This window comes from Zosterops lateralis (genome assembly GCF_965231275.1).
Source record: "Zosterops lateralis genome assembly, chromosome: 8".
NCBI lineage: Eukaryota > Metazoa > Chordata > Aves > Passeriformes > Zosteropidae > Zosterops > Zosterops lateralis.
The window spans coordinates 25130144-25150246 of NC_139768.1; the positions used below are offsets into that span (position 1 = coordinate 25130144).

At 44.0% G+C, this 20103-nt stretch overlaps 1 protein-coding gene across 1 annotated transcript in view; it reads left to right on the forward strand.

Annotated features, from left to right (window-relative positions):
- Positions 1–12298: 12298 nt before the first annotated feature.
- Positions 12299–20103, forward strand: part of ZRANB1 (zinc finger RANBP2-type containing 1) — a 39430-nt gene continuing 31625 nt past the window's right edge. Inside the window, exon 1 of the mRNA XM_083866041.1 lies at positions 12299–12384. The gene's annotated coding sequence lies outside the window, so the exon portion shown is untranslated. The remainder of the gene's footprint in view (positions 12385–20103) is intronic.

Consider the following 20103-nt stretch of genomic DNA (forward strand, 5'->3'; position numbering starts at 1 on the left):
GGTCCCAGAGCAGGAAAGCTCCTACTTCAGGGTTTGTACATCACCACTGCTTCCCCAGAATTCCACAGCCTGTAGGAGCTCCAACACTTGTACAAAGGCTGCTGCAATCTCCACGTGGGAATCTGTAAGGGTGGGAAATCTCACCAGGATTAAAATTCTCCCTCCTCCCTGCAAGCTGTGGTCTAGTGAGAACAGAGAATTAACATCGTGTTTAGGACAAAATAAAATTAATCCAGATTTGACCACCTGTTCTGGAACAGGAGAGAGAAAGAATGCTGGAGAGGGGGTAGAAGCTGGGAACATCATGTGGAGGGGTCAGTTTTATTTGTGAGTGGGCAAAAAGTTCTTTGTTGTGGGCAGGTCCCTTCCCTCGGGTCATCCTGGCTGTCACAGACGTGGCTGAGCTCTCCATTCCCAAACAAGGCTTGGTCATATCCTCTTATGACAGCTTAGAGTCTGTCATTACTGTTCATTACCAGATTGACAGAGCAGAGCCTGTCCTTGCTGCCCTGCCTGCAGCTAAAACCATGGTTGCAGGAGTCAGGAATCCCTCTTGCCATTAGAAATCATTAGAAATCCTGTGGGGAAAAAAGCCTCTGAACCCCAAACTCAATCCCCGAAGGTCACTGTGCCAAAATAAAACATATATACATATATGTGTAATTTTTTATTTTTTAACTGAAGGGAAAGATTTCCCTGTTCAAGTATTGAAAAACAGCCTGAGGAGTGGCTGATTGAGCCCCTTAGAGTTCCTCTGTACATTTCTTTTTCATGTCACACTGTATGAATGTAAGATGGAACATCAGACAGCTTCCTTTGGCCCCTAGCCAGGCAGAGGTTGGAAAATAATTCCCTTTTTTACAGATGTCTTTATCCATCTAGAATGTATAAGTTTTGACAAGAAGGATGTGAGCACTTAAAAAAAAATTACATCCAGTAAAAGAAAAGCCCCACTAGGTACTTGCCTATTTTCCTACGGACATTTTTGAGAAACCTCAGGTGAGCTGGAACCAGCAATGCACTGAGGTGAAAGCTGAAATGGATGTTTACTTTCCTCCCACTTCCATTTGTGATCCGTGGCTAGGAACTGTTCAGTTCCCTATTTATCTAATGGGAGATGATAGAATATTTCAGGATACAGCAGCCAATGTTCTGCCAATTCATAGGATAAACAGACAAAATGTTTCCTGGGGTTGATTTGTCAGGAACAGCTGTTTTTTAGGATGTTGTAGGTATCTTTTCCCTCAAAATAATTTGATCAGGACTTAGAAAAACCTCCACAAAATAAATACTCCACAGTTCAAGCAGACACTGCAGCTGCTCAGTGGGGAAGGCTTAAGTTATGGAAATAGGAAAATTGCTGCTCCACAGGAAGATAGGAGCTAAATATTTCCTCTGGCGTGGGAAGAGTTGTCAGGAGAAAAACAGGGCATCCAAGGAAATGGGGGACCACAAGGAAGGGCAATTAGTGACAGGCAGATCAACATCATTTTCCTGTCTAAGCACTTGGTATTAACACTTCAGCACAAACAAGGGTCAGGACTCACCTTTAAAATATTTTCTATACAGGGAGAGAATGTGTCTAAATAGCAAAACATCTTCCTTTAACATTGTTCTTTCTTTCTTCATCTTCTCTTAGCCATCATTTTTGTGGCTGAATGTTTTAATTTGTCACCAAATACAGGTTTCTCTCCATACCATGTAAACACCCTTGTCTTTTCAGTTTTTAAACTGCACAGTGTTTTTGAGACCATTTATTTAAAAAGAGCTTTTAAAATGAAGGTGGTTCATTGCACAGAACCCCTGAGACAACTGTCAGGACTGCTGCATAAATTACAGCCTCTTCTACTGACCATTTAATGCAAGGAAGATGGAAAAAAACAGCATGCAGATGATGATGAAAGCCAAGAGCATTTTTCAAAACTCAAGGTCTTAATGCTAATAATGAAAAACTCCTTGTCTCTGCTGGGGGTGACCTTGTAAAAAGCAGCTTGCATGTGCATCTCAAAACATCAGGACTAAATTAGGTCTCCATAATGCGAGTGTAGTCTGAACTAGGGTGTTTGTATTCCCCAGAGGGGTCAGTGTGCCTGGGAGGTAACTTGTTTAGCCTAGTTCAGATGCAGTGAAACACTCTGAGATGTGTTCAAGTGTGCTGAACTGCAGGTGTTGCTTTCTCCTTGTCTTCAGAAGGCAGGACAGCCCAGAGCAGCTCACAGGCAAGTGGCTGTTGGAGCGGTGGATGCTGGATGAGAAGTGAAACTTTTCCTTTTAGATGGGAAATGTTGCTGGCTGGACAGCTTCCAAAAATAGAGAAGTTCTGGTAAATGCTGGTGTCTTGAAACCAAGCTGGTTTGCACAAGCTCAGGAGTTCCAGCGGGTTTCTGAGCTACACTAAAATGCTGCCAGTGTGCCAGGATGACCAGGAGCTGATGGAGTGTGTCTCAGGGGACACTCCCATTTCTGGAGGCATCCCCATCACTTCAGGGTCCACCTCTGAATCAGCCTCTCTCCCTGGCTTGGACACCAGACCCTTCAGGAGATCCCACAGAGCTTTGTTTCAGAGTTACTGGATAAACTACAAAAGCTTCAAATTCTGCAATAATTTTTGTTTTAAATAACATTTTTCTTTTGCTGGCAAGTTTTCATTACGTAGTTTTCATTACTTTCATTACCTCTTTTGTAGAATTAAGTATTTTAGAACTTTGAAAATTGAAGCAGAAAAGAAAAAGAGGCTTTTATTCAGCTCTAGCTATAAACTTGGATGAGAAATATCATTTAGATTACTTTTTTCAAGGCCCTTCAGTATTAGGCTGGCAGAAAAAGAAGCCAAAACCGTTCTTGGTGTTCTAGGTTAATGGCTTGTGTTTCTAATCCATAATCTCTTTTGTTTCACACAATCTCACTAAATTTGGGACTTCATGCTCTCTAGTCACATTATCTCTCAAGGAAAAACCAACTCAATTAAACTTCATTTGGGTTTGAAAAGAGGCAGGGTGTGCATGTTTTGGAGACAATAAGTGCAAGCTTAGACTGCTTATCAGGGAAAGAATAATCAGTGTCAGTCAGACCCTGGAATGGGGCTCAGAGAAGCCATCAGTGGGCTCTCCATCCTTGGAGGATTCAGACTCAATGGCACAAGGCCCTGATCTGACCACATTTTGTCTAGACTGTGCTTTGGCTAAGAAAAGCTGGACCAGAGGATCCTTGAGGTCCCTTCCAGCCTGCTCCTCTGCAATTCTGTGGCATTATCTGATATGTATCTGACTCCAAGCCCCTGTAAATTTGCAAGCAACACCTAAGAGTACAAAACAATATTGTAGCCAGAGCTGTGGCACAGGCTCCTCTGGAACAGGCTACAGCAGCCAGGAATCCAGCTGCAGTCCCTGAGGGCATGGAAAGAAAAGGATTTTGTAGGTATTCTGTTAGCTGAGAAAAATCAGCTAAACAGGGCGTATCTACACAAAATGTCACCCAGAATGCAGATGCTGATATTCCTTATTTTTCCTGGAGTGTTTCAGGAAGCCCACGATCAGTATTAGATGTAAGGACTCAGCCCGAGTGAGCTGTTGGGGAGAGACGATCTACTCATCCCTCTGAACTGAGCTGGGATATTGATCCAGCATTGGCACAAATAGAAATGCCTTCTGCACTCCGGAACAGGCAATCAAAAACTTTGGGGAAAAACTTAACCAGCTGGTTTGTTTTGTTCCAAAACATTGGGATTATATTTTTAACTAATGAGTTTTAGGAACTGATATTTGTGGGGTTTTTTTGGTCTTTGCTTTTAGTTTCTGAACCCTTTATTTATACTTAGTCGATATTTTATGCTTTTCTGTGCTGCAGTGAGGATTAGAAACCTACTTTGAAAATAAAACCTCAGATTCTAACTTAATCACTTGACTCTAGAGGCAGAAGGCCTAGGACAGGAAGCACATATTCCAAGAAAAACATTAAAATACTGACAGCTGACAGAACTGTGATGTAACAGTGTTTAACTGAGAAGATCTAACAGGACCATATGCCGAGGCAGTCAACAGCTCTGAGGGGAAGCCAAAGACCAAGGGATTTTTCTCCAGGGGTTATCAAACCTAAATAAGATGGAGCTATTTTGATTCTGAGCAACACCAGTGAGGCCTTATTTGGAATATTCTCAGATGTGAGAGGAAGACAGCCAAGAAATGAACACAGTTCAGCTTTGGAGCTGTGTGCTCTGAGGGAAGCCCAGCTCACTTGGCCTTTTCCCTGAGTGCCTGAGGACACTGTGAAAACTCTTGAAGATTAAGCAAATCAGGCAAGATGTGTACTTGGAATAAGAGAGTGAAAATTCAAAGCCAGGATGGCAAGATAAGAGAAATAGCAATAAAATGAAATGGCAGAACTTCTGTTTCACCAGCAGAGTGGTTGGAAAGCTCTAATCCAAACAGGTTTGGGTTCCATTTGAGAAATGAACCCCCTAATTTGATGCAAGTGATCAGCCTCATTCATCTGAACAGCCTTTGCTTCCGACATGGGTAGCCTGGACTCTCATCTGCATCAGGTTGGATGGGGCTTGGAGCAACCTGGAGCAGTGGAAGTTGTCCCTGCCCACGGCAGGGGGTTGGAACAAATGATCTTTAAAGTTCCTTCCAACCCAAACCCTTCTGTGATTCTATGATCAGCTGTGTAATCAATATTCCTAATATAACCAACGTAATGTGATTTTGCTATACCAGGGAAATGTGGCTTGTGGACAATGGGCCAAATCTGGACTTTCTCTCCAGGCCTTGGGTGTTTGCCCAGGCCTCTTGACTGTAAAAGTTGACTTGGCAGAGGGAGGAACCATGGGAAGTCTTGAGGAAACTGGGCTATGTGAAAGCCATGTCTGGAAAGAAAAGGACATGAATTCCTCCTGGCCAAGGATTTCAAAGGTTCCACATCCAGTGAAGGAATGTGACCTTCCTGAGACTGAGTGGCTTCACCAATTTCTAATTATTCCAGCAGCACCTCAACATTTTGCACAATTTTGTAAAATTTGTTTTATTGGTTAAGCTGAATTACATTGGGCAAAGCTAAGTCAGTGGCTTGGCCTCTCTGCTGCTGTGGTGCTTGGGCAGTAATGAGATGTACAAAGGAATGATTACACATGGACCTGGCTGGCTTAGGGCAGCAATCACTCACTCCTCAGTTAAATATCTCCTCAGTTAAACATCCTCCTGAATCCTCTGATCCTCAGTCCTCACTCTGACCTCTATGGAAGATCTAAGTCATTGTAACATTTAAACAATTTCAGCTGTACACAACCCCAAGAGATGCTCTAAATGGTCCTTTGGTGTTAGAGCCCTGTAAATTTACAACTGTGTTTGGACATGGGCAGATCTGGAGCTGGCTGTGCCACAGAAGTGGAAGCTTTTGAAGCTTAAACTTTTTTCAAAGAGCTTAGCAAGAGAAACTCAGATGTAGCTGAGACATGTGGTTGGAAAACTGAAGCAACACGTTCCTGAAACACGAAATCTGTAATTTCTCAGGGTGGCAAGGATTATTTAGGAGACATCAAACATACTTTTCATATGAAAGCAGCAATGTGTGTTACAAAAAGCCTGTTTATAATGCAGCTTACCTACCAGACAGCCATGTCAAGCTGTCAGTGGAGAGAGGACTGACAACAAGCTAATGACCTCCTGCTGCTCAATAAATGTCTCAGCTTTGCTCCAGCATCTCTTTGTGCAGTGGGAGGGAGACAGTGATCCCAGGCAATGTTCTGTTGCAATTATTTTATTCTGTTTCTACCCATCTTTTTAACACAACATACAAGAAAGGCAGGCACAGCAGCTTTTGTGAGGCCTGATACAAGTAAACAATAGTTGCTCAAGCTATAATTACTAAATTATTTTCTTTTAAAGTTAGGAATAAAAGCAATCAAAGAATTGTCCTTCCAGAAAAGTAATCTGTTTTGAAAATGATTTATTTTTCTGTTCTCCTCATTGTATCTATAAATAAGGCAAAGCATTATGAGGAACCCTGCTAGACAGCTTTCTGCAAGATTAAATTAGGAATAAGATGGAAAGCTACTTTTTATGCAGTTGTTGAAACTGCCTATTTGTAATGAAGAAGGCTAAGAGAAGGTACAGATTTTTTACAGAACACACCTCTAAAACATATTAAATCATATTAAAGTGTAGGAATTTATGGATCAGGCTAGGCCTGAATTAAAACAAAAATCTTATCCAAAATTTCACAATGTTCCAGAAAAAATGTCTGCTCCCCATTTTAATTCCAGACTTGTGCATTCCTTGTCTTCCTCAGTTACCATCCAAGGTCTCCTCTAATGGCTTTAAAGTATTGCTGATATTCTTTCACCATCCTGCTGAGCCAGTAGTGTGGTAATTGTCACTGCTCTGTTGGAATCTCACTTTTACCTGGTTTGTGTTCTGGTTTTAATTTGAGCTGTCTGTGTTTAATCCTAGATTTGCTCATAAAAAGGATAAGTCTCGATAAATAGGTAAGAGAAAGGCTTCTGAGACACAGAATGAAAATATCCAGAATCCTTAAGCAGTCTATTGGTGGATTACGTCAACTCAAAGATAGATTTTGCTCCCTCTGGCTCATCAAATAATCTGATTAGCTGGTGCTGATTATGCTGGGCATGATGCACTGTGTTCTGCAAACCAGACACAGAATGTCCCTTCTCTGCTGCCTCATGTGCTCCTGGAAAGTCTTATTTATAATAAATCCTATTTTCACTTTTGCCGACCACTAACAGCTTTGGCTCGACTTTGGGGCATATTAAAGACACCTGATAATGCTGCCTTGCTGCACAGGAGAAGGGCTGGGCTCTCCTAAAGCAGAAAAATGTCTGAGTTTTTGCCTCTCAGCTCCACAGCCACTGGGTTTAGCATCTCTGGCTTTTATACAGTGTTTGGGGAGGGATGATGCCATCAGGGGGCTCACAGAAGCCAGGAGTCAGAGGAGGAGGTTGCCTAACCCAGCATCAAAACCAGTGGCAGCATAATGTGGTATTTTCATCTCTTCCAGCCCCAGCTGGCAGTGTTGGAGGAGTCAGTGTTATGCTGATCTCGCACTTCATTTTGTGCTGCCAGAAGCATTTTGGAGGGGTCTGGGGCTTGGTGGTAGTTCAGTGCGTCAGTGGTGATGGGAAGGGAGATAGTGGCCGTTGCACAGGGCCAACCAGGCTCTTTACACCTGACATTTCTGTACAGAACTAAGTTTATGGATTTCAGTCCATTTTTAAAATGCATTTTTGCCTCGAGTCCTCATAAATGTCTCACATGGCCCTGAAGGGACTCAGGCTGCTGCATCCTTTTAGAATTGCATTGTGACCTGTCACTGTTGTCCCTGATGACTTCCAGAGCGCATCCAAAGAGCCCTTTGCATTTTCCTGTTCTGTGTTTCTTTCCCCTTTAAGACCCTGCCTCACATTTTCCTCGGTTCCCTCTCTCTCTCTTTTCCTGCTCTCTGTCCTCCCTGCTGTGTTCCCGTGCTGTGACAGACCTGCTGATGCAGGCTCGGAGCGGCGGCAGCCACGCTGTGCTCACCATCTGGGCTGGGCAGCTCCTGCAGTCTCGTGGAGTCTCCAGATCCACACTGGAGAGCTGGAATGCAGCCAGCCATCCCCTCCAGCTCCCCGTTCTCCTCCACGTGTGCTGCCTTCCTGCTGGCCACAGACTCCTCCACCTACACAAGGTCTGCCCAGCTGAGCAGTTTCTAGGGTTCCTCGATCACAGGGCTCAAACCCTTCAGCTGGAAAGCCCCATCTTGATGGATTTACTCCTTCACCCCCTTCCTCTGCTCCACGTGGAATCAGAGAGGAAGCAAGAAAAACATGAGAATGTGGAAGACTTCAATGCAAGTGCTCCTTACTTTGAACACTTTTCTTTTTGCTACTGAAATACATTTCAGAGTGCAGACTTTAGAGACATTTCTGCCCACTTTTTCCAAGTTAGATTTATTTATTCTCTGGCTGTTTACCTTATTTATCTTTCCTGGCTGTTTTGTCCCTAAAACAATCACCCCCACACACACTGGTTACTTGGAGAGCTGTGAGGGGTCTCTTGCTGGCTCCACGGATGTTCTCTCATGTTCTTCCAAGCCAAGGCATTCTACGGTTCTGTGATTTAGCCTCCTGTGACTTCATCCTTGCTTGGATAGAGGGAAAGTGATCTAGTTATAGCTGAAGACTTTTATGATTCAAATAAAAATGAGAAAAGGAGCCCCAAGGATGGCATTTACTGTGTGTGAAGGCCCAGGCTGACTCAGAGGATTGAAAACTGGTAACAAATCAGTGAACCATTTAAAACATTCTGTTCTCAACCCAAAACCCATGCTTCCTTTGCATTTTTGTGTGTTTCTATTCCTCGCCCTTTATCTAAGTGTTGCAAGCCTTCCTTGCTCCTGAAAACACAGGATAAAGCAAGAGCAAGAGCAGGATGTGAGGAGCTGGTTGAGTAGGGAGCTCTGCATATCCAAAGTTCAGCTAGTGAGAAATAACCATCTGGTGAGCATGTACATCCCTGCTCCTGGATAAGCTGAGGATGAATCTCCTAATGGGAGCCAGCGCTCTGCTGAGAGTGAGGAGTTACCAGGGTAAAGAGAATTACATAAGAGCAAGATCTGCACTTAGACATCACTAACTAGATGTAATCTTTGCACTCACGCTGAGGTAATTCTGCTGCAGTACAAAAACACTCCATGCCAGCAGAAAATAATTAGGTTTTTGTCTTTTTTTTTACTTACCTAAAACACAATTTTGTGTCGCTGAGTCTCCCCCAGCTACTACACGCAACAAATGTGCTCCTGTGGAATGTCTCAATGCTTGCTTTCTAATTATAGCTTTGGGTATCATTTGCTCGGGTATAAACAGGGTGAATCAGAACAGAAACGTCAGGGAGGGATGAGTGAAAGGACTTTTAACTAACAGCAAGCATCAGGACAGAAAAAATCAGGGCATCTTGTAAGGCAAAGCGCTTGCGTTTAATAGGAGATAGCGGCAAACTGCGACTCAGGGTTGTGCCGAAAAAATCCTAAATTTATAAATTCTTTGTAGAAAAGGAAGGGAAGTTCCCAGCCATCTGCCTTGCTGGCTGCCTGCAAGGCTCACACCTCGCAGGCACAAAGGGTTCCAGGCTGCTGGGGCAGCTCCAGGCTGGCAAGGATGGGAACCACGGGGTTCTGAGCTGGATATTCCTGCAAAATCACATCATTTGGGTATGTTGTTTGGGTTTTATCAAATCTCTGAGCTCTGACATGGAGATTTACTATCAGTTCTTGTTCTGGAGGAACAGGAAGAAAGGAGATTAGAGTTAGCATGGCTAAGGAAGGTGGGGAGTTACAAGAACAGGGAATTATGATGTTTGAAAAGTGGGCAAAAAAGAAAGCTGTAGCACATATATGTACAAATGATATTTTTATCTCATGGTTCTGCCACGGGTTTATTGTGAGGCACAAGGGGCAGTTGTACAACTCTGTGTGAAGGCACATGAGCTGCAAGGTCTGAGCAAATCCAGCTCTGCAAAAGAAGGTTCCCAAAATAACAGCTTCAGCTGTCAAATGAGTACGACTGTTCCAAATTCCTTCCTAGGGAGTTAAAATTTCTCCTTAAACTGGTAAAAAGAAATGAAAATTTTTGATGGGATATAGGAAATTAGTACTTGCTTACAACTTCTGCTACCTCTAACAAAAATAGAATTATCTTTCTGACATTTTAAAAAAGAAAAGGTGATCAAATACCAAAGCTATTGAGGACTGGACTATCAAGTCATGTAGATTTTGATTTGTCTCCAAATTAGAAGGCTGAAAGCTCTTCTTGGATAAATTACATGTGTAAATATCAATGTTCTAAACTGCTGAAAGGTCACTCCTCTTGTATTTTATTTTTTAAGTCTAGAACAAATGGCAAAGTCCCACAAGGCAAACCTGGAAGGAGACATGAGCAGCTTTTCTGAGCTAAAGCCAAAGACGTGGCCTTAGCAATAAAGTCACCAACACCAAAAATGTCAGGTAATTGGGAGATGCAGCCCAGGATTTGCTTTTGCTCTGATAAATATTTTCAAATTCAATTTGACCACAGGTTCTTCTTGGAATACTATCCAGGGACCTCTTTCACCACTCAGAATGCTTCTGTTCTGCAGACCAACTGTGCAGAGATTAAAATCTCTTAGAACCATAGAGAACCATAGAATTCTTTGGAATTTTCTTTTCCAGTTGGTCATACCTTTTTTCCCAACCCAAGTCCCTCTACGAGTCTATGGTTCTAAGATATTCCTTGTATCTTCATATCTTTTTATGCAGTCCAATCTATAACATTTATTTCTGGAAATTTCCATTGTTGCACAGTTGGATCAGTGTTTAGAATTTACCCCAACAGCTTTTCCATCATCTTGCCTAGATGTCAAGAGCAAGGGATGTATTTTCTGGATGATTTCTAAGTGCAGAGATGGTAAAATTCCTTAAGAAATATTTATTTTACATGACTTATCCAAGTCTTGTCCAAAACCAAAGTTGTCCCCCTTTTTTTCTACAGTTGTGTTTTGAGAAATGGATCAACTTGTTCAGTGGAGTCAGAAAGAGAATTTAGTAAATAATTAGTCAGGGAGACAGAAATCACATTACCCTCCCCCTGCAACAGTTCTTGATGTTTATAGCAAACTAATTTAATTGCAAATCAAGACAAATTTCTATTTCAGTCTCCATAAGTAATTACATTTTACTTGTCCTGACTCCAGTCCTGGTTGTTTGCTTGCTGGACAAAGGGATTTTCTCTTTGCTGGAACATCTCAGGTGCTTTTCTTTTATGCTGAGGGAGAAGGGATGGATCCAGCTGGTCCTGGACGAGTTTCCCAATGCAACACCAAGCCCGAGGCATTATCTAACACAGTCTGGGAATGGGGAATGAAACCATGGAAATAAGAAAGTGCTAAAACATCTGAGAAAGCCTGAAATAAAAAGTAGTAACTGCAGTTGGTGGGGGGGAATCAAGTAAATGATGTAAAACCCATGAGGGAAAAACAAGGATGTGAAGAAATACACATTTTTCTGTCAGTAACCCTACAAGGGCAGCTTAAGGAAGATGCAGTCTCACAATTTTTGAGTGGAAAGCAAAAAAAATATTGCATAGCCAGCACAAGGACTGAACCTGAGGGCTGGCAGAGCTGTTGTTGCTGGCCTTTCCTTCTCAGAAGAGAAATGGGCTTTGCACTGCGGGGCTGCTGCTTGGATGAGTCCTTTTGGGAGGGTGACATCCTGAACTTTCACATAATCAACTTAGATGGAAAAAGACCTCTGAGATCGAGTCTGACCTATGACCCAACACCATCAGATCAACCTGACCATGGCACCTGACGGATTCTGGATTCCCATTAATTCCTTCAGCTATTCCACAGCTAAATACTTTCTGAACGCTGATAAGAAATAGAGGACGGAGTCTTAAACTGCAGCTAGTGCAGGTTCAGGTTGGACATCAGGAGGAATTTCTTCACAGAAAGGGCGATTAAACACTGGGAAGGCTGCCCAGAGTGCTGGTGTTGCCCTCGCCACCCCTGGAGTGTCCAGGGAAGGTTGGGTGTGGTGCTCGGTGCTCTGGGCCGGGGACAAGGCTCGGCTTGGGCTCCACGGCCTGAGGGGGCTTTTCCAGCCTCAGTGACTCTGTGATCAGCTGTCACCAAGCAGCGCTCTCCACGGCCGCTGCCTGGCCACGTGCCATCACAAGGAGGCTTTTTGAGGAATTATCCCACAGGAAACTCCGATGTCCATACACCCGGTACCACGGTGTACGTGGAACCACGGGGAGGATGCTGTCGTCTCCACTCCACAACGCTCTCCGCATTACCGCGGGCAACCCAGGCACATGTTTGGCTGGGGGAAGGTCGGGGGTGCCGAGGGGCCCGGGGGACGTGCGGGAAGGGCCGGGAAAACCGGGAATAAGCGCGGAATCCCCCGGGGTCCCGCGGGACCCGCCCTGAGGGGCCGGGACGGGCAGCGCCCCCTGGCGGCAGCCCTGCGCGCCGCACCCCGCGGCAGCGATGACATCACCGCTCTGCGCAAAGAGCCGCCCGTCGATTGGCGGAAGGCAGCAGAGGGCGCATCCAATGGGCGGCGCGCAGGGCGGCAGGCCGCGCTGACGTGCGGCTCGGCCGTGCGGGGGTTTATTTTGCTTTGGGCCGCTCCGGCCGCCGCCATTAGAGGAGCGCGGGCAGAGCCTCCCCCCCCCCCCCGCCGCGCCGAGTGGGAGCGCCCGCGGCCGCGGCAGCCGCGGCGCCTCGGGAGAGACCATGTCGTGAGCGGGGGGGGGGGAGCGCGGGAGGGGGGGGGGGGCGGCGCGGGGCGCAGGCGGCTCCCAGTGCTCCGAGCGTGTTCCTGGGGGACTGAGGGACGGATCCCGGCGGAGAGGTAAAGCCCTTGTGCTCTCACTGCCCTCCTCGGGCAGCGCTGCAGGGCGAGGGGGCGCGGGGGGGACGGGGCGAGCTGAGCCGGAGCCGGCCGGGGACCCGCTGCGGGGCCGGGGGGGCTGTCAGGAGGCGCCTCCGGCGCGGCCCCGGATCCCGTGCGGTCCGTGTCCCGCCTGGAACGCTGTGCTGAGGGGAGGCAGGCTGGAACAGTCTCGGTACAAAGGCAGGAAACTCGGATTTTCTCTCCCGTGGCTGCTGCTCCGGTCCCCGGGCTGTGGTGCCTTGGTGTGCTGGGTGAGATCATGCCTGTGCTGCCTCCCTCCCACTGCTTCCCACCCTCTTGGTTTGATTTTATTCGTGTTCGGCTGTGCCTGCGTGGATCTGCACGCGGTGCTGGAGTAGGTGATGGGAGTGATGGGTTGTGTCCGTGGGTTTTGGGTAGCAGAACTTCCATGATAGTGCCTGTCCCATCCCTGGAAGTGTCCAAGGCCGGGCTGGACGGGGCTTGCAGCAGCCTGGGATAGTGGAAGGTGTCCCTGCCCATGGCAGGGGGTTGGAACAAGACGATCTTTAAGGTCCCTTCCAGCCCAAACCACTCTGTTTGATTCATTCTGTGATTCTGTGATCACGTATTGTCGATGCTTTATCAGAAGTAAAGTACAGTGTGAGAAGTATTTCAAAATCGAGCTCGTCTTTGGGAACCGAAGTCTAAACAAAAATTAGGAAAGTTGGATTAAGGAGCGAGGCAGACCTTGGTAATCCACGCTGCCAGCGCCTCCCCGTCTGCCTTCACGGTCCCAGACTGCAGCAGCTTCCTGGCAGGATAAGATAAACTTGTCTGCGGAGGTCATGGATGTGTCTGTGAGTCCTTTGCATGTGTCTGTGAGTCCTTCCTCGGGAGTGACAGATGAGCCTGTCCCCACAGCGGTCACCGCTCCCTTGGGAGCAGCGGGAGGGAGCCGTGATGGAGAGTGATGGGGATCCGGGTGTCCTGCACGGCTGGCACAGCCCGGCTGCTGAGAACTTTCTGCTGCCACCGGTGACTTTCAGCCGTGGCAATAATGACAACTTTTTCTGGAATTCTTGGGGGTTGATGTAGTAAACAAACGTTGTTTGACGGGCTTTGTGCTGTGCTTGAACAGTCTGTGCTCACCAGCTGCCCGCGGTGTCACAAGTGGTGGAGCTGGCATGTGAGTTCAGTGCTTTGATGAGTTTGTTGGTGCAAAAATTGAAAGGTGACATGTCTTCTGTGTAGTAACTCCCTCTTTCTCTTCTTAGAGCTCGCTCTGGTGTGAGCAGAACCTTTTAACAGTAGCTCAGGAGGGATCTGTTGTAATTAGTTTTGTTTTTCCATCTGCTTGTTGGTGTTTGCTGACCGCAGAAGAGATTGGTGAGGCTTATTTCCTTTTTTCCCCCTTTTTCAGTGGTTACTCAGAGAGGAGGAGACAGGTGAGCAGCAGGTTATGTTCTGGGAGGCCAAGCTGAGTTGGTGTCTCAGCGTGTGGAGTCTGGCATGTCATATGTCAAAGATCACCTCTGGTTTAAGTCTGTCACAGCATTCAAAGACAATAAAGCCTTTGGATGCGTTGCATTTCGGGGCATTTGTGAAACTCCAATTATGTGGTGTAGTTCTCTTGAAGGAAAAAGAAATTGCCACCTTTACTTTCCTTCTGCTGCTCAAGCAAGGGCAGGCAGGTGGGGGTGACACCGGCGAGGCGTGATCTGTTCTTGTGGAGTTGTGTCTATTAGCATTTTCTCAGAAGGATAATTACAAATATTAATGTAATTGGAGTGCTGAGTGGCACAAAAGCATCAACAGGGTTCATCACAGAAGCGTGACTTTAATTGGAGACTAATTCCAGCTCAGAATGGGTCAAGGGGACCTTTTTAGCTCTGTGTGTGGCCGTTCTCATTGTATGTTGTTTGACCTGTAAATTCCTCAGGGACAGGAATTCCCACCCATCTTGGGTGCCCTTTGCAAGAAGGATCTGTAAATAAGTCAGAAGTGTAAGTAGGAAATACTTTACTGATTGAATAGGAGGTTATTTTTGATACAGTCAATCAAATAATCAAATGTTCTCTCAGGCACTTTAAAGTGAGATTTACTTGCTCCTTCATGTGGTATTAACTTGGGTGTTAATGTTTCTCTTTCCAGCTTCTCTTTGCCATATCAGTTCTAGCACAACTTCAGATCAATACATTCTTTGTCGTGATGTGCTCTCTGCTAATCACAGCAAAGCATTTAAACTGCTACTGCCAGTTCTCTTAGTAATCTCATGCCCTTTCCTCCCCCCAAAATTTGAAGACTGGGTTATTTTGGGCTGTTCAAAATTGATGTCAACAAGTAATCCTCAGTTTAACTGCCTGAATTATGATCCACAGTCTCCTGGTACTAAAATGGAACTAAACTTTAGTTTGGCAGCTGAAAATGGCTGGCTTAGCTGTTACAGAGTTCTTAATTTTTTATTTTTTTGAAGTAGTGTTATGTGTGAGGAGGGAATCAAGGCAAAGTTGAAAAGAGATTTTTTTTCAACACAGCTGAGGAAGAGTTTGCCATTTGCCCTGTCAGATGGCTTAGCTTGGTAAGATCAGTTTAGTAACATAGATAATTGTAACTTTGTAATGTCAGTTGAATGGAATTTGTTACACCTTAAAACGTCCATCTTCAAATTAAGATTTCAAACGTTTTGGATCCAGACACTTTCCTGGTACTTTTCACAGCATTTCTTGTGTAGCTGTCATTGCTGGGGCTTGCACAGGATTGTGACTGTGCTCACTTTTGCATCATTGGTGGCTGGAGCACAGCTGCTCTATGTAATTAATTCTTTTGGAGCTTTCTTGATGTGCAAGATTAATAATTACTGCTTTGGGGTCTACCACTTAACATGCTTTAAAAAAGAACTGTCATATCTCAACAACAATTCTGAATGTGTGTTAATCTATAATATTTATGATTTTGTGTTTCCTTCTTTTGTGGTATAGGCAGGTGCTCTGTACTCAAACTGGAGTTGTGTCCACCTGGCATTTTTCAAAAGAACTTTTTTTTCCCTGTGCTGATGTCCCATTTATGCAGAAACTCACTTTGGTGAAGACCAGGGAGGGGAGAGGTGTGGAGGGGATGGAGCAGGGAATGAGGGCAGTGGTGTTTGAAGAGGGAACTGCCTTCAAGAGGGGGCTGATATAGAATCCCTGGCTCAAGAAAGAAGGAATAGTAGATTTTTTTACAGGGAACATGGGGAGGTAATACAGTGGAAAGATTGGTAGTGACTGGTATGTGCAGAGCATCTTGCCTAGGAAGCAGCCAAATTTGCAGCCCTTCTGCATTTCTTACTTTACAGGAGATATAATTAAGTTGGCATTTTTCCCTTTGGTTATTTGGGTTTGTCCTGATGTAATCTGTTCTGCTTGTTCGTAAGACAAGGATACTACTGCGTGGTTTGTGTTTGTTTTCTTTGTTCACTTGTTTGTTTATTTTTATTATGGTCTAGTAAGCTGGGTTTTTTTGCTGAGAATGGCTTGCAAATTTTAAATTAAGGACAGTTATTACTTCTAAGAAAAATGCTGGAGAAGACACAGGGTTTAAGATTGTCTTTAAGTTCAGAACTGAGATGAAAATACCTGAAGTACTGAGCACTAGGTCCAAAGTGAAAAGCAGACATGTAACCTGCTGTCCAGGGAATGGAGGGGCTGGAAGGATGGACTTGTGTCTGCTTTGGCACGTGTAAATGGGGCTGTGTAAGTAGGACTCGTGTCTGGAACTGTGACCTGTGAGTAAGGAGCCTGCAGCCTTCTCTTCTCTTCCCTCCCTCCTGTGCCAGAAGCCAAGACAGGGTGCTGTTTTATTTGGGTTATGTTTGCCATTACTTCTGTAATCAAATGTTAAGGTTTCAAAATCCTCCCTGTGGTTCTTAGACTTCAATTTGATTTAGCATCTGGTCGTGAGAAGCTGTTTTTAATAAGGCAAAGAAAGTTGGGGTTACTGAGGAGTTTGTGGGCGTTAAGAAACTTAAGTAAGGTATGTTGGTTTTCTTGGTAATGTCTACATATTGAGGAGTTGGGGTTCCTGAGCTAAAGAAAACTGTCAGAACCATGATTTATGTGATTCTGGAAGGAAAAATAAACTTGAGTGATCTAGCGGGTGTGTTGTGCTTTGGGTTTTTATTTTTTTCAGTATATTAGAACTATTTTGATAATAATAGTAATAGTATTCTTGTAATAGTAATCTTGTAGTGAATTTACACACTTTTATAGGTCCACTCATTTAAAAACTCTGTGGTTCTTGGTGCAGTCAGTTGATTATCTGGGAAGAAAAACATCTGTCCTAAATCTCATAAATGTGTATCATTCCAGCAGAAAATAGGAAGTTTGCTTTATGATTGTTTGTTTATGAGAGAATCTTGTTTTTTGTGGTTGTTGGAACCATAAGTGCACTGTGAGGGCTTGACTTGTGCTCAGGCTAATGGGCCTGAAAGTATTCCTTGAGTCTCCAATCATCTTCTCAGTATCTAAGCAGGGATCTGTAGAGACAGCTGGTGTATTTATTCCTTGCTGTTATTTCAGTACTCCCCTGGAACAGCCTCAATCTGCAGGTCTTGGGTTCAGGAAGTGTTGGTGATACACTTTTGGTTTTTACTGGTTCTCACTGCCCTGTTCAGTCAGGGATGTTTTGTCCTGGACTTGTGCTTGTCATTGACAGAGTCTGACAGATGGGCCAGTGGGTTTAGGTTTTGCCTGTGAAGGCTTCCCCTTACTGGGTGCCTGCTGAGCTCATTTTTTTCTTGCTGAAGGGCTGGGATGGGCTGCTGGACTATTTTACTTTTTATTCTTGACCTCGCCATTACTGTTTAGCTTGGCAGTGATAAAAAGAGTTGTCACCTCATGGTTTTTGAAGGGTTTGTTTGAAGGTTGGTCGGTGTTGCCTTTAGTAGAAACTTACTCCCACCCCAGAACCTGTTATTACTGTTTTAAAGCCGTTATTCTGAAATTTTGCAGGAGTTCAGAGTGCCCTGCAGTGATTAACTCAGAGATATGGATTATGACCAAAATACAGATTATTAATTGTATGGTTAAAAAAACCTGATTAAACAAACCCCAAAAAACGGGTATCACTCTGTCTCTAGAAGGAGTTTGGATTTGTTTTCTCTGTGATATTTGACACTAGTCCTTTGCCCTGTGTTAAGCAGCAGCATTCACGCTCCTGGACTTTGTGTGCTGTGATAATAACATTTTTGCTACTGTTTTTTCTTTTTCTCTCTTTCTGATACTTTGCTGCCTTGCCAGCATCTTAGGAAGAACTGGATAAAACAAGTATGGTTTGTTTGGCTCACTTGGACTAGGACTTGCCTTAAGTGTATTCCAATTGCAGATGTTTGTACCAAAGACAGTCCGTGGCTGTATCTGAATGTGGCTTGTCATTAATTAGGAGCAAACTGCCCAATAGTGGATGCTGGGTGTGTGTTTCCATGTTTCCTCTGGAAGCAGGTGGTTTTCCTCCTCCAAATGGTGACTGCGTGTGCAGCCCTGCTCTAATTTATGGTCAGCCAGTACTGAGGAGGTCCAGGGGATAATTACTAGGAAATGTGCAAGTCTTGGTGTAATGTTCCTGCACTGGACAGGTTTAAGTGTTTCAGAGTTTTGATGTCTGACTGCACAGTGTGTTTTCAGTCAGAGCGTGACATCTGGTTTTCCTCCTTGTGTGTGAGGATGGCTGAGAGCTAAACAAAAATGGGTCTGGTGTTTGAGGCACAGTCTAAACACAGATAAACTGTTTTTCTATTTGACCTCACTTTTTACAAAGAAACATCTTGTTCAACTTCTGTACTTTGTCCAAGGCTAATGTCTTTTTAAAACGAAGTTTTAACGGTTCTGTTGTTTTATTGTGTATGTTCGTTACTGTAAATCTTAAGTCAGTATTCGTCTGTTGCTGTTCATGGTCAAATTCATTAAATGCTGCTGGCTGTATTTATGCAAATATTCTATCATAGCTCATTATTTTAAGTCGTTTTGCTTGGGTTTTGATTAGTATTGTGTGGGAGATGTGCATTATGTAACTGTTAAACTGCTTACACTTGTTTGCCCAAATGGTGCTGGTTTCTAAGCAGTTGGTCGTATTTAGTCCATCATAATGTGTAGTAACATCTCATCTGGACACTTGTTCATTTTTAATTGAGCTTAAAACAAAACAAAAAAGCAACCCTGACAAAGAAAGAGAACTGAACTGCAGGCTGCTGCTCCTGGGTTTTGATAGGTTGTTTTCAGCAGTTAAGATTTTCCTAGCTTTTAGTCACAAATGTAATAGAGCTAGATGGAGTTTGACCCATTTGAGATGAGTAATGAATAAAATGCAAACTTGCACCATGCAAGTTACACAAGCAGGTTAACTGTAGTGGCTAAGAGCACAGAAATGCTTCAAGAGATAAACATTAAGATAAAAAAAAATAGCAGAAAGAGAAAATGTTTACTATTCTCAAATATCTGTTAATTCTGTAATGAGTTTCCAGCTTTTGCAGAAGTGTCCGTTTACATTAAGGTATAGATCTAATCATAAAGTCCATTGTCAATCTTGTATTTCAGATGTTTCCAAAGATCAGAAACCTCCCAGATGTTTTTCTTCTTAGTACATGGAGCATTAGCAAAATTGGACATCCTCTTGCATTAAAGCTGCATATAAATTCTTTTGCTTATGAAAAGTCAGCAGTTGGGTTGGAAGTGTGAATAGAATATTGAAAAGAAAGCTGAAGCAAAATCAGCATAATTTTTCTGAATACCATAAATACCTAATAAAGTAGATTTAAGACACTTTGAAATGAGATATGAATCCATAGAGCAGAATGGAAACAATTTTTTTTATTAATTTTATGTAAATGAAACCCATCTGAATTCACACAATGAACAGACTTTTGAATGTGTTCAGAAGTGAATTCTTACTTTCTTGCCTTTTTATTTTTTTATTTTTATTTTTTTTTTTTAAGAGAACTGTGTTTCTTTGTGAGAGCTGAAGTCTCCTGGATTTTAACTCATTCCCCACTTACAAGATGAAAAGTTTTAGGTTGTGAGGCACATCATATCTAAGAAGCTGCAGTAAGAAGTATTTTTGGTGATCTGGACTATCAAAACTGAAGAAAATGTTAGCAGTTGTTTAACATGCTAAATTCTAAATAGTTACTCAGTTCCAACTAAAATACTTTCAGGTTTTTTTTCCTCATGCACCATTAATGCTGTAGTTTATAGATTGTGTTGTGATGTGCATGGGAGTGATTGGGTCTTTAATGGAATTCAGACTTGTGCCAGTCTTAACTGGATGAGGCTTCTCTTGAGGCAGCAGCCTTGTCCCTGCTGGTGGTGTTGGAGGGAGCAGAGAACAGCTCCGCTCCTCAGGAGAGCCAGAGGTGATCCCTGTGTGTTTTGGAGCAGTGCTCTTGCTGCCACGAGGATGGGAGGATGATGCAGTTTGACAAACGCCTCCCAGTCCTGCTTGTGTCTGTTTGGTGAGAAGGATTCTGCATTCTGTGGCTGCTGCAGTCTGGGTCCAGTTCCTGCTGTCAGCACTGCAAGCAGCCAGCTGGTGTTCTTTAAGGAAATCAACATTTCCTAAGTAAAACCCCCACCTCAAAGAGCAGCTTGCAGAAAGTTATTTCAATGCTCTTTTGCTGAGATGATAGAGTATTTTCTCCTTTTTGCTGCTCTGTTTGGGTCTGAATCATTGCCTTTTTAAAGAACT